Genomic DNA, 13344 nt, shown 5'->3' with positions numbered 1-13344 from the left:
CTCTGTCCCATTGGAGGAAACATTGCCCACCATCACCAGAGTAACGCTGAGTGGGGCCATGGGCAGTAAGGGGTCAGAAGTTATCAAAGATGCAAATATGTATCAAATTCCACTTTTGTCTGAATGTACAATTTATTCTGATTACCGTCATGCAGATGATGGCACTTCTTGCTGTCCAGGCCCAACAGCCCTACTCTGTTGGACTCTTGCAACAATATTTATCTTTCTACATTTACATACCCAATGACAACAACCTAACCAGGTCACAATACAGGGTAAAGAAACAAAGAGCAAGAGAGAATGAAGATGAAGAAGACACCTTGCTCATTCTTACACTTGCAGTCCCAGGTCAGAAACTGGTACTGGACATAATCTACATTGGAATGTGTGAACCGAGAGCCACACAGCCTTCCCTTGAACTTCCTCTGACACTCAGTAAAATCATGGCTGATCTGATTAGTTCACATTCCCACCTATTACTTTCAGCCCCTTGCTCATCAGGAATCTAACTACCTCTGCTTTAAAAATGACTGAAAGAACTTAAATCAAAATTAACAATTAAGGGGTTCTTAGAGGCAGGATTGGCACATGGTCAGATGCAAAGCTTGGCGGAGTTGTGGTCTGAGCAGGACACAAAGTTAGTATTAGTTCCAGATCCCCAGAGGGTGAGTTTACACGTAGGTTCTGCTGCAGCAGATTCAGATGAGTTGTTTTCTGGTGTAGGTAACTGAAAAAGGCTGGTGGACATGAGCACATAAACCTTGGTTCTTTGGCAGGCCTGCCAGATAGCCTGGGGTTCCTATCAAGATGCAGGAGGCAGACTAGCACCAAATTTGAACAAAGCTTTTATACATGGCTTGAAGCTCTTTCTTTCCATCATAGAGGTGGTGGCTGATCCCATTAGCACATTTGTGGGCTGAAGGCTGGTACCACATTGTGGACCGACATCTCAGCTTTCACTGCAATACAAGCAGAAGTCACATCTCAGTGGAGTGATAGAGTGACGTTGTGTGAGGCTACGTTGCTGCCATGCAGGCTCAGAGTGCTGCCATCAGAGCTGCATAGACCAATGTGCAAAGGGGTCTTGTCCTCCAACACATTGCTGGGATTGCTGAGGCACCACTCCATAGGTAGATCCACAGGAAAACAACCTTCCTTCTCTCACAATGATAGTAATAGTAATGTAAAATGGATTTTACCATTTGCCTATCAGTTGGCCAGCACAGACTGCTATCTCTCATGCTGAGATGGTGTAGTCAAACGCTTCAGAGCCAGAGATTCTTGAGACCGCCCTGCAACTCTACATGCGTTCATACCTAGTACAAGTCATCAACTTTCCACAAGCCATGTTGTAACCAGTGGAACAGCACCATACCTGGCAATGGCATGTGGAAAGTTGGAATTAAGGAATGATTAAGGGTGATTAACTCTCGCATGGAATATCAAATGGTTAAATTTATAAAGTTACTTTAAGATGTTTGCTTTGTGGCTTTGATTTCAGCATTGAGGTCCATAGGGATGGTAAGATACTGAACTGTTGAGTTGTTGAGGAATTTGTGGTTGTTTTATCAGGTATTGCTGTTGGATGAACCCATCACAAGCAGCATGATTCCAAAAGGGATATGTTGATTGGCAGCTCCCTTCTTTCTCCTTGTATTCTTACTCCTCCTCATTAGCTCATTGTATACCTAGTGTACAATATACCTAAGGACTGCCTACCTATCTACCTACCTACCTACTGTATATCTTAGGTCTGTTTCCTCATGATGTTGAGATTGTCCAGGGTAGAGCAAACAATGATAAATCATGTCACACTTTATGGTGAACACTTGCAGGCCTTTTCCAAAAGGGTCTAGGTAGTTGAATCCTTGTTTAGGTACACAAATTGTCTTCTCAATGATTTGATTTGATTGTTATGTGTACTCAAGTACAGGAGTACAGTGAAAAGTGTATAATGTCACCACACAAGGTGCCATCTTTGGTAAAAGTTCCTAGGTGCAGAGTATTAAGAACAAGGTAGAAAGTTTGAACAAAGTTAAAAGTTAAACATTGCAGTAATTATAGTATAGCATAAAACATGCAAAGTTAAAATTACACATTGCAGACCATCTTAGTTTTAAGTAGAAAATAACGAAATAAAGCTGAAAGTTCAAACATTACAGTCTTTCTTAAATGCTTAGCCACAATGGGACTGCACTTCGAGAAATCATCTCGAGACCAGAAGCCTGGACCGGAATAATATTCCATCTGATAACTTTGCTCTTTCTCTCTGTGCATGCTGCCTATCCTTGTGAGTGTGGGTTGTAAACTAGAGTCATGAGTCAGGTAGTCAACAGATAATCCATATCACTCTGTAAGGCTGTCTGTTTTCCCATGGTAGTCCCAGTGTTGGCCTGAGGTCTGAAAGTATCATGACTGATGCCAGGATATGAGGCATTAAACTGCATGATCAACCCCACCGCCCCATGGCTGAAAATTTCAATTCCCTCTTACGCTCTGCCGAGGACATGCAGGTCCTGGGTCTTCTCTATCGCCACTCCCTCACCACCTAATGCCTGGAGGAAAAATGCCTCATCTTCCGCCTCAGAACCCTTTAACCCCATGCCATCAATATGGACTTCACCAGTTTCCTCATTTCTCCTCCCCCACAACTTATTGCAGTTCCAACCTTCCAGCTCAGCACCATCCTCATGAGGGTAAAAACAATGACTGCAGATGCTGGAAACCAGATTCTGGATTAGAGTGGTCCTGGAAAAGCACAGCAGTTCAGACAGCATCCAAGGAGCAGGAAAATCAACGTTTCGGTATTCCTGATGAAGGGCTTTTGCCCGAAACATTGATTTTCCTGCTCCTTGGATGCTGTCTGAACTGCTGTGCTTTTCCAGCACCACTCTAATCCACCATCCTCATGACCTGTCCTATCTGCCAATCTCCCTTCCCACCTATCCGCTTCACCCTCCTCTCCGACCTATCACCTTCACCCCACCTCCATCCACCTCTTGCACTCTCAGCTACCTTCCCCCCAGCCCTACCCCCCTCCCATTTATCCTCCACCCCCGAAGCTCCCAGCCTCATTTCTGTTGAAAGGCTTTTGACAAAACCGTCGATTCTCTCGGATGCTGCCTGACCTGCTGTGCTTTTCCAGCACCACTCTAATCTTGACTCTAATCTCCAGCATCTGCAGTACCCACTCTCACCTATTAAACTGCATGGTGACTATGGTCACACCTGGACATTGAAGGAATGCAACCTGCTTTGGTTGTGGTACTCTTCTGAATCAACATGCAATGCACACAATGTCGTCTGTCTGTAGAGATGGCAAGCTGCACCATCAGGAAGTCAGCTATCCTGGTAAAGACTTAAGTTCCTCTATCTGCATATCTCCAGTGAGAGAGAATATAATATATTCATCTCTCTTTGTATTCATTGCTTCAGCAGCTTCCTCCATACAGCAGTAGGTAGTTCACTCAGAGATGATGTGCCCACTTTAGTGTGGTAGGAGTCTGATGTAAAAAGCATTTTGAGGTCATGCACCCAGGTTTGGTAATGGAGTTGGTAGAGATACAAAAAGGCAGGCACTGGCTGGCCAATCAATATTGATTGTTTCTGGTGCAGACGATTTTGGAGGAGGCAGTTTAAGGACTGGAAAGACTACCCAACCCCACAAGGCAGGTAGCCAATTAACCTTACTAAGACCCTTATTAACTACTAAATTTAAAAGATTCCATTTTCTGATATAACATTGTGTTCACCATTAATTTGCATTCCTGTTACAATATCCCATTCTGGGCTGTTAAGTCCAGTTTTGATTTGGTTAAAATAATTGAAGGCTACCTGCCATGGGTCATTTCCCTGTAGTTTACCCAATGTCAGAGGGAAGATTAATTGCCTTGAGATAGGCATCCTAGTAAGCTGAAGTATCAATATTCCTAGCAGATCTACAGATTTCTCTCAGCTGACCAAATGGAGTACAGCCAAATTCAAACCTGGAGAGATGGGGGTTCGGCTCGAATTACACCAAACTTGATGCATTTCCTTTTCTTAGTGAAAGCTTTTAAGAAGTGAATGAGCGGGCACCTTCTTATTGAAGCATCCTCCCAGTTCCTTGCTTCAATCTTCACTTGAATGATCCAGTGAAACTGGAAGGCCTCTGACTGGCTCTCTAGCTTCAAGTGATGTCTGCTCATCAATCTTAATTGAGCACGGAACCTGCATCCATGCCAACAAAGGCCTCACACACTCGAAAATCGTACCCTGCTCTGATTTCCACCAGTGGAGGCTTTCTGACCCAAAAACAAACATGGCTCCTGCTTTCCGCCTCCCTGAGGTAAGTTTGACCCATGGTTCCTTGTTGCTCTCTGAAGACTGGCTTCTTGCCCTGCTCTCCCTCTTCCTCTTTCAACTTTGAAGAGGTGATCCTCCCCTATATTCTTGCTTATGTTCCCTCTCACCCACCAAGAGGAAATCTAGACCATCACCTCTGACAAGGGATGAATAGTTCTGAGCAGAACGCTTAAAGACAGAACCAAGTTCACAACACATGTCTCCCTTGCACTCTTTGGCAACTTTAAATAGCTATACAAAACCACCAACAACTAGCTCAGCAACAGTCAGTTGAAATCAATCGACAGCTAAGCTGAAAGCGGTGGATGATCCTTTTAAGCAGCGCTTGCAGGACAGATGTTCAGCCATGTAAGGTTAAAGCAGGGCATTCACTGGAGTATTCAGGTTAAAGGTGATACCACAAGTATCAAAGAGTGTTACAATCAGTCTACTTACATACCGTTAGTAAACATTTCCACAGCCTGGGCTAACAATATGAGCATCTGGCGAGACCTATACTATGCACTGATGTCAACTTTTTTATTGGAATGATACCTAAAGCACTGTAATGTGGTCCATACTCCAGATGGCCATTGAAAACTAAAGTTGAACTATAATCTAATAGACAGTTTAGTGAGATTACAGTCGAAATTGGCTAAGCTGTTGCCTAGTGTGAGAAAACACAAATAAGAAGACAGATTCAAAAATTGGGAGTGGTTTATTAGAACAAGAGAAATTATAGAATTTTTGGTGTTTGAAACTTTGAAGACAGGGAACTGAGTAGTATGTGTGGATAGAGAAAAGGAGAAACATTTTAATACCGAGGGTTGTGAGATTGTGACATAAAATTGGAGATTGATTGATATAAATATAGAGTGTGCCAACATTTCACAGAGACAATAAAAGGAATGAGGCAGATATATGGGATTAGGCCTAATATCTTTATAGATGCCAACATGGGCTGGTCAGATGGAGTGAACTATGTTCATGTTGCAATTTTCACATAATGCTCAGTAAGTACCAGTGGCACATACTACTAATTCGGAGTTAATTAACATTAACCATACATGCATGCCAAGCCTTAATAGAACCTTATTGTTCTTTTGTTATGAATCATGCTATCTATTACCACATTGGGCACACTGTCATGTATAATAAATACAAATACATGAACAACAAATAAGCCCTTGGCCTTTGAGTCTTCTCCAGTATTCCATAAACTCATGGCTGATCTGATTTTAATCTCAAATCTACATTCCTACATAACCCTGATCATCTTCCACTTCTTTGAGGAGAAAGTGAGGTCTGCAGATGCTGGAGATCAGAGCTGAAAATGTGTTGCTGGAAAAGCGCAGCAGGTCAGGCAGCATCCAGGGAACAGGAGAATCGACGTTTCGGGCATAAGCCCTTCTTCAGGAATGAGGAAAGTTTGTCCAGCAGGCTAAGATAAAAGGTAGGGAGGAGGGACTTGGGGGAGGGGCGTCGGAAATGTGATAGGTGGAAAGAGGTCAAGGTGAGGGTGATAGGTCAGACTGGGGTGGGGGCGGAGAGGTCGGGAAGAAGATTGCAGGTTAGGAAGGCGGTGCTGAATTCGATGGATTAGACCGAGACAAGGTGGGGGGAGGGGAAATGAGGAAACTGGTGAAATCCGAGTCCATCCCTTGTGGTTGGAGGGTTCCTAGGCGGAAGATGAGGCGCTCTTCCTGCAAACGTCGTTTCGTTGTGGTCTGACCTGCTGCGCTTTTCCAGCAACACATTTTCAGCATCTTCCACTTCTTGACATTCAAGACTCTATCTATCTTTGCCTTAAAGATATTTCAAGATTCTGCATCCACTGCCTTTTGAGGGAGGGAATTCCAAAAACTTGAAACCCTCTGAGAAAAAGTGTTACCTCATCTCTGTTTTAAATAGGTGTTGCTTTATTTTTAAATGGTAACCTCTAGATTCTCCCAGAAGACAAAATTTCCTTTCGACATCCAATGCCTGCTGCACAAATATGTTTTTCCAAATACTTCACCTTGAATATCAGTGATCCTTTCGATTTACACCAATGTGATAATAATAGGGAAGGAGGTAAATAGCTACACATGGTGATCAATATATCAATCATCTTTTTCATGTATATGTGGTCACCACAATGCCTGTAATTACAGTCCCAGGCAGGACTGAGTCTTAAACAAATAATTTAGGACAGTAGTGATCTTACCAATCACTGATAATGTTTCTCCTATATTACTGAAAGTTGTCTTGCTGGAGATGACCAGCCTCCATCCAGAAAACTGAAACAACTGTAAATCAGAAATAAAAGCAGAAATTGCTAGAAAAGCTCAGCAGGTCTGGCAGCATCTGTGAAGAGAAATCAAAGTTAGCAGTTCGGGTCCGGTGACCTTTCCTCAAAACAGATGGTAGCTTGGAAAATGTTGGTTTATATGCAGAAGATAGGGTGAGTGGAGGGAATAAGGAGTTAATGATAGGTGGGATAGAGCCCAAAGAAAGAGAAAACAGATGGACAGACAAAGGAGTGGATAACAATCTGGCTAGGAGAGTGAATAGCTGTTAATGGGCACTTTTAGTGGCGAACAATCGGTAGTGTGTAATGGCAGACTATGTGATTACAAGGCCTGGCGTGTGGGGTTGGGGCCTGGGGCATGGGGGAGTTCAGGCTCTAAAATTATTGAACTCGATATTGGGTCCAGAGGGATGCAGGGTCCCCAAGTGGAAAATGAGGTGTCGTTCTTCCAGCTTGCGCTGAGCTTCACTGGACCACTGCAGCAAGCCTCTATCTTTGTTAGCCTTCAGCAAGTCACTTCTACAATCTGCTGATTTCCCCCATTGTCTTAATTCTTCTTCCATTACTAAGAAATCAAGGTGTTTTAAAATAAAACTTAAGGTCAGGAATGAGTGAAAACAATCACCACTTCTCTCTGCCTGCCACCCCCTTCTGCACCCCTCCAAAATATATTAGTATTAGCTTAAGAATATGGAAAATTCAATTTTCAAGTTTTATGTTATGAGTAAAGTTTGAAGTCCTCCTGAAAGGTTGCAACCTGAAATGTTGACTCCCCTGCTCCTCTCAAAAGGCTGCTTGACCTGCTGTGCTTTTTCCAGCTTCATACTTTATTGACTCTGACCATCCAGCATCTGCAGTCCTCACTATCTCCTTATAGCAATGCACATTGTGGTATATCGAACAATCCTACTGTTGACCTCTGGGGGACACCACTGTGTACTCTCTCCAATCTGCATAACAGCCACTCACTGTTCTTCTTCTGTTTTCTGTCTCTTTCGCCATATTTCTTGTCCACACTGCCACTGCATCTTTAATTTCAAGGGTTTCAATTTAGCCAATAAGTCAAGATGAAACACAAATTAAAATGGCTTCTGAACTATATCTGTTGTTCCATTTGAAGCGTTCAAATGAATATCAAACGCAGTAAAGTGCAGACTTTGCTCTGCAACTAATATCCTTTTGTAAGATTTTCATCTTGTAAAACAACCAAGCAGATTATAATCAGCACATAGTTTGGTAAAAATGTTATCAGTTTTTCATATCAATTAGAACCAATTGTAGTAATGAGCATTAAATAGCAAAACAACTGAACTAAGCTGATCAAGTGAAGGATAACATACGGTAACTCATAATACAAACAATGTTTTAATAAGACAATGACTTGTTACACTTTAATTTGACTAATTTCCTTTTGTTACTTTCTGAAAAACAGCTTGAAAGAAAGACTTTTTCAGAAGTTGTACCTGACTGCATAATCTGGTGTCTTTGATGGGCAGAGGTGTGCGTTTTTTGTGGGAATAAGCTTTCATTTGGTTTGTAACCCTAATATCTCTCGATACCAGTGTCCAAGCCACTAAATCTTAGACCTCAATCCACTGTCATTACAGAAAACCAGATTCAGAACCACGGTGAGGTGTTTGACACAGCTCCAATCCCAGCTCAGTTCTTCATGGTTTGAGCAGGTGGTTTCCTCACGTTCTCTGGCTAGCCACTTAATTGTTTCTTACCTATAGCTTGGTTTGAAAAAAACACAATTACCCAGCAAAAAAATACTACATCATATCAGTACAACTGCTGCAATCCAGCCTGTGACAGAGGTGGCACTGAAACCTTGCGTTTCATTGCAAATAAGACTGATAGATATCTTGTACGAGAAGTTACTCAATAAATGATGTCAAAGTCGCTTCGTGTTTACGACTTTTTTAAGGAACCAAATTACTTTGGTTTTTGTTAATGCTATAATGTCGATTCTACCACACAATCCCCTCACAAGCAACATGAAATGGTTGTACTGCTCTCTAAGATAGAAAAGTTGCACTAAATGTGACTGCTTAGGTATCTCACTATTTAGTTGAAGGGGAGCATAAGAAACAACTTACAGATTTCTCTCTTTCCCTCCTGGACAACTTGTCTGACATCTGCTGTGTTCATTCTGTGCCACAAGCCTCAGCAGCTGTGAAACCAGGCTAGGATCAAACTTCAGACTTCAGGCTTCATCATACCAATTATGTGATAAATGGGGGTCATATTAATGTCCAATATGACTAAATCCCCACTTCGAAATGATACTACATATTGACAAGATGATATACTCATATATCTGATAGCCTGTATAGATGCAGGCACTGGCTCAGCGGTCAGCACTAGTGCCTTACAGCACCAGGGACCTAGGTTCAACTCTAGCCTTGGGTGACTATCTGTATGAAGTTTGCATGTTCTCCTCATGTCTGTATGGGTCTCCTCGCATAATCCACTGATTAGAATTGGCCATGCTAATTTACCCATAGTGGTCAGGCCTAAATGTAGGGGAATGGGTCCAGGTGGGTTACTCTTTGGAGGGTCAGTATGAACTTGTTGGGCTGAATGGCCGGTTTCCACACTGTAAAGATTCTATGGAATTAACCTAACCAAATAATACAGGACGTCCACCCTACTTCATTGACTTAAAGTTATTGATACATACTGGGTATAATTTTAACATTGTGCAATGGTGTCCAACAGCTAGCGCTAATCTGTAACCTGTTTTACATCTATCCTCATGTTCTTGCCATTGATTAGTAGACATTAGTTTCCCAAAACTGGATTATTGATCTCCATTAAGGTCACACTATTGAGGTGGTTTCATTTAGTGCATTTTTTTTTTGCGATTCGTGTATAGAAAACATAAATAAATAGCAGTTTAATGACTCCAGTCTCACCTTTGCAACAGCTAATCTTTTCATATGCGTCAGTTTAACACCTCAGAAGTCATTAAAGTTTGCTGTTTATTCAGTGCAAATGTCAGAGCTTGTAGCATTATAGCAGTTCTAACTGTTTAACGACATAAGATTGTATACTGCGATAACTGCAGGGCTCAAAAGTGTACAAATAATTAACATAGTGAGAAGAAACCTAATGAAGATTAAAATGATTTTCCAGCCTTTGATGTATTGAATAAGTTAATTCCATGCTAACTAACACCTTTGAAAAAGAACCAGATACATACCTGGCAAGAAGTGAGATTAAAGATTCATATAATATGATGTGATAGCTGATTATCTGTAACTATTATAATATGATACTTAAGTTAGCAGCCATAACATTATTTTTATTTCAAAAATATACTTTATTCATAAAAACACATATATACATAAATAGTCACTGAAGCAATTTGGTTCTGGACAGTAGCATATGAAGAAAATAAACAAACATCGGAGTTTGAATCTATCTAATAAATAAAGCCAAAAGCATCTCTTACTTGTGTAAAATTATACTTACATATATTTGAAACACTGGGATGGTCCAATAGCTGAACAGACTCCCATTTAACTTCAGAAGAAAGACCTTGGACTGTGGTCTTTCCCTACTGCGCCTTAGTGGCAGCTGCCTCAAGCTTTAGAATATCCCTCAGCACATAGTACTGGACTTGGAATGTGCCAGTCTGCAACACTCAAGTCAAGATTAATTCCTTGCTCTGGAAAACCAACAAGTTTCAGGCAGACCAATGAGTGTCTTTCACTGAAATGGTTCTCCAGGACCAGTCGATGTTTATCTCAGTGTCCCACGGGAACACTACATATGAATGAGACGGAGGTCACGCAGTATTGGAGAATTCAATGAACTTTTATTTCAGCACCTGGTATATGCATGCATACATTACAAATGCAGTCACTTGCATAGCTGGGCTCAAGCTAAGTAATTCCAATGTACTGCAGCATGCTTCTCTCAGAAGGTCATGATGTAAGGGGACAGAGCTCAGTAAGGTGAAGACTACGTTTTTATACCATATACATATCATGATATTGTGATGAGATGAAGATCATGTCCATTTAAGGTTTAATGCACATCAGCTGGGAGTGATAACACAGGAAAGATCATAGGAAGATGGGAAGGCAAAAACAGACATGATAGTCCTTGTGTTGCTGGGGCGATTTTGAGAAGCTTACAATCTATGGAGTATAATTTTAACCTGTTTTTCAGGTGGACTGATTGATTGAATGGTTGTTTTAGAGAGGTTTGAGGGGTATTTTCTCAGGGCATTGAATAAATGTGATAGGATTCCTGATGGGTTAATGTTTCTATCATCCGTAAAGATAACAGGATTTTTAAAACTTCATCTTATGGATTTATGATCCTAAAACTGGCAAATTGTTCATAATTTTCTCTTCAACGTGTTCACAATGTTATACAATCTTAATCATTTTTGAAACTAATGTACAAATAGATGGAATAGCATACTCATGGGTTATAAAATATCTGCCCATTACATTCACTGTATTCCATTCTCATGTTTTAATCTTTTAAAAATAATTTTCCCTCCTTATTAATCTTTTAGTCAGTCTTTTTTTTGTGTTCTGTCTCATCTTCTAATGTGCCATCCAGTTTCATACAATCATATGTTTTTTCTCTATATCAGATATTAACTAGCTTAGTTATCCACAGTATCCCTTCGGATGTTTCCTTCTCGTTGGAATGTATCTCTTCTGCACATTATGAAAAATCCTCTAAAATGACTGCCACTGCATCTCAATTGACCTATCCCTTAAACTAATTTGCCAGTTCACTTTAGCCAACTTTCTTTTCATGACCTTATAACTGCCCTTACTTAAGTTTAAATACTAGTTTTCAAACCAATTCTTCTTCACTCAAACTGAATGTAAAATTCAATCAAATAATGATCACTGCTACTTAGGGGATCCTGAGGTCATTAATTAATCCTATATGATTTCTTGATGCCAAATTGAGTATAATATGTCACTCTAAAAAACTATCCTGAAAACATTCTATGAGCTTTCACAAAAGTATAGCACTGCAGATGCTGGAAATCTGAAACAAATATACAGAAAATGCTGGAGAAACTTGGCGGGTCTGGAGCATCTGTGGAGAGAGAAACAGAATTAATGTTTCAAATCCAGTAGGACTCTTCCTCTGAACTCCTCATCTAGGCTAACTTTGCTCACCTGATCTTTTCAGTCTGTATGTAATTTTAAACCCCTCAATCTTTGCTGTAGCTGTCTGACCGATTTCCATTATTTCTTCTGTTAAACTTCATCTCAGTGTCTAGTGACTGTAAGGGGCTGGTACAGGCAGTCAAAAAGTATTACTGTCACTTACCTATACAGTGTGTTCTCAGTTATTGTGAAAAGGAAAAAAATTCTTAAGCCTGTCCAAAAAAAGTTCAGAGTTAAAAATCACACAACACCAGGTTATAGTCCAACAGGTTTATTTGGAAGTACTAACTTTTGGAGTGCTGCTCCTTCATCAGGTGATTGTGGAGAAAAAGATTGTAAGACTCAGAATTTATAGCAAAAGTTTAAAGTGTGATGTAAGTGAAATTATATATTGAGAAAGACCCAGATTGCTTGTTAAATCTCTCACTGTTAGAATGACCATGTTGGTTTCAGTTCTTTCATATGTAAATCGCAAAACGTTTTTTAAAAGTTACACTCTTAAGTGCACTTTAACAATTGATGTGTCAGCTCAGATAAGATATTGAAGGTGTTAACTCCCTGTGAGGCTGTCTGTGCCACAATGGTCAGGCTGATTCTAATCTAAAAAAACAGCTTTACAGAATCCTACATGAATTATTGCAGTTTTTGAGCAAAGTAAAATGTAATTCTGCAAGTACAAAAAAAGGTTTTGCGATTTCCATATGAAAGAACTAAAACCAGCTTGGTCACTCTAAAAGATGAGAGACTTATCAAACAATCCGGGTCTTTTTCAATATATAATTTTAGTTACATCACACTGTAAACTTTTGCTATAAATTCTGTATCTTACAATCTTATCCTCCACAATCACTTGATGAAGGAGCAGCGCTCCGAAAGCTAGTGCTTCCAAATAAACCTGTTGGACTACAACCTGGTATTGTGTGATTTTTAACTTTGTACAGTGGCACAGTGGTTAGCACTATTGCCTCACAGCGCCAGAGACCTGGGTTCAATTCCCACCTTGAGCAACTTTCTGTGTGGAGTTTGCACATTCTCCCCGTGTCTGCATGGGTTTCCTCCAGGTGCTCCGGTTTCCTCCCACAGTCCAAAGATGTGCAGGTTAGGTGAATTGGCCATGCTAAATTGCCCGTAGTGTTAGGCGTAGGGGAATGGGTCTGGGTGGGTTGCTCTTCAGAGGGTCGGTGTGGATTTGTTGGGCTAAAGGGCCTGTTTCCACACTGTAAGTAACAAAAAAAACCAAAACAATGCACTTCAAAATGGTACAAAACTAAACCCAAATAATAAAAAAAATTCCCCAACCCACCCTCCTATACGAATGTATAAACAAATATAGAGAAGTATAAAATTTTTAAAAAGCCCTGAACTAGCTATTTAACTAAATAAATAAATACCTAACAACAAACAACTAAATAGTAATAACTCAGCCAGCCAAACAAAACACTCATACATTCACAGTTCCTCCTCCCAGGATATTGGACTCATGAAACACAAGCCCTTGTTCGTGTGGCAGATAAATCTGTGTCCAGGTATTTCAAAAAGGGTTGCCATGTCTTGTAAAAATTCTCAGTTTTGTGGTGTACC

At 40.6% G+C, this 13344-nt stretch overlaps 1 protein-coding gene across 4 annotated transcripts in view; it reads left to right on the top strand.

The window, feature by feature from the left end:
* LOC122563647 (uncharacterized) overlaps positions 1 to 13344 on the top strand; it is a 115997-nt gene that overhangs the window by 60856 nt on the left and 41797 nt on the right. The window lies entirely within an intron of this gene.

The sequence above is a fragment of the Chiloscyllium plagiosum genome, unplaced genomic scaffold (genome assembly GCF_037043375.1).
Source record: "Chiloscyllium plagiosum isolate Xiang-an unplaced genomic scaffold, Cpla_swu_hap1 HiC_scaffold_30, whole genome shotgun sequence".
In the NCBI taxonomy this organism is placed as follows: Eukaryota; Metazoa; Chordata; class Chondrichthyes; order Orectolobiformes; family Hemiscylliidae; genus Chiloscyllium; species Chiloscyllium plagiosum.
The sequence above is the reverse complement of the archived record's forward strand: the minus strand, read 5'-3'. Positions and strand labels throughout refer to the sequence as shown.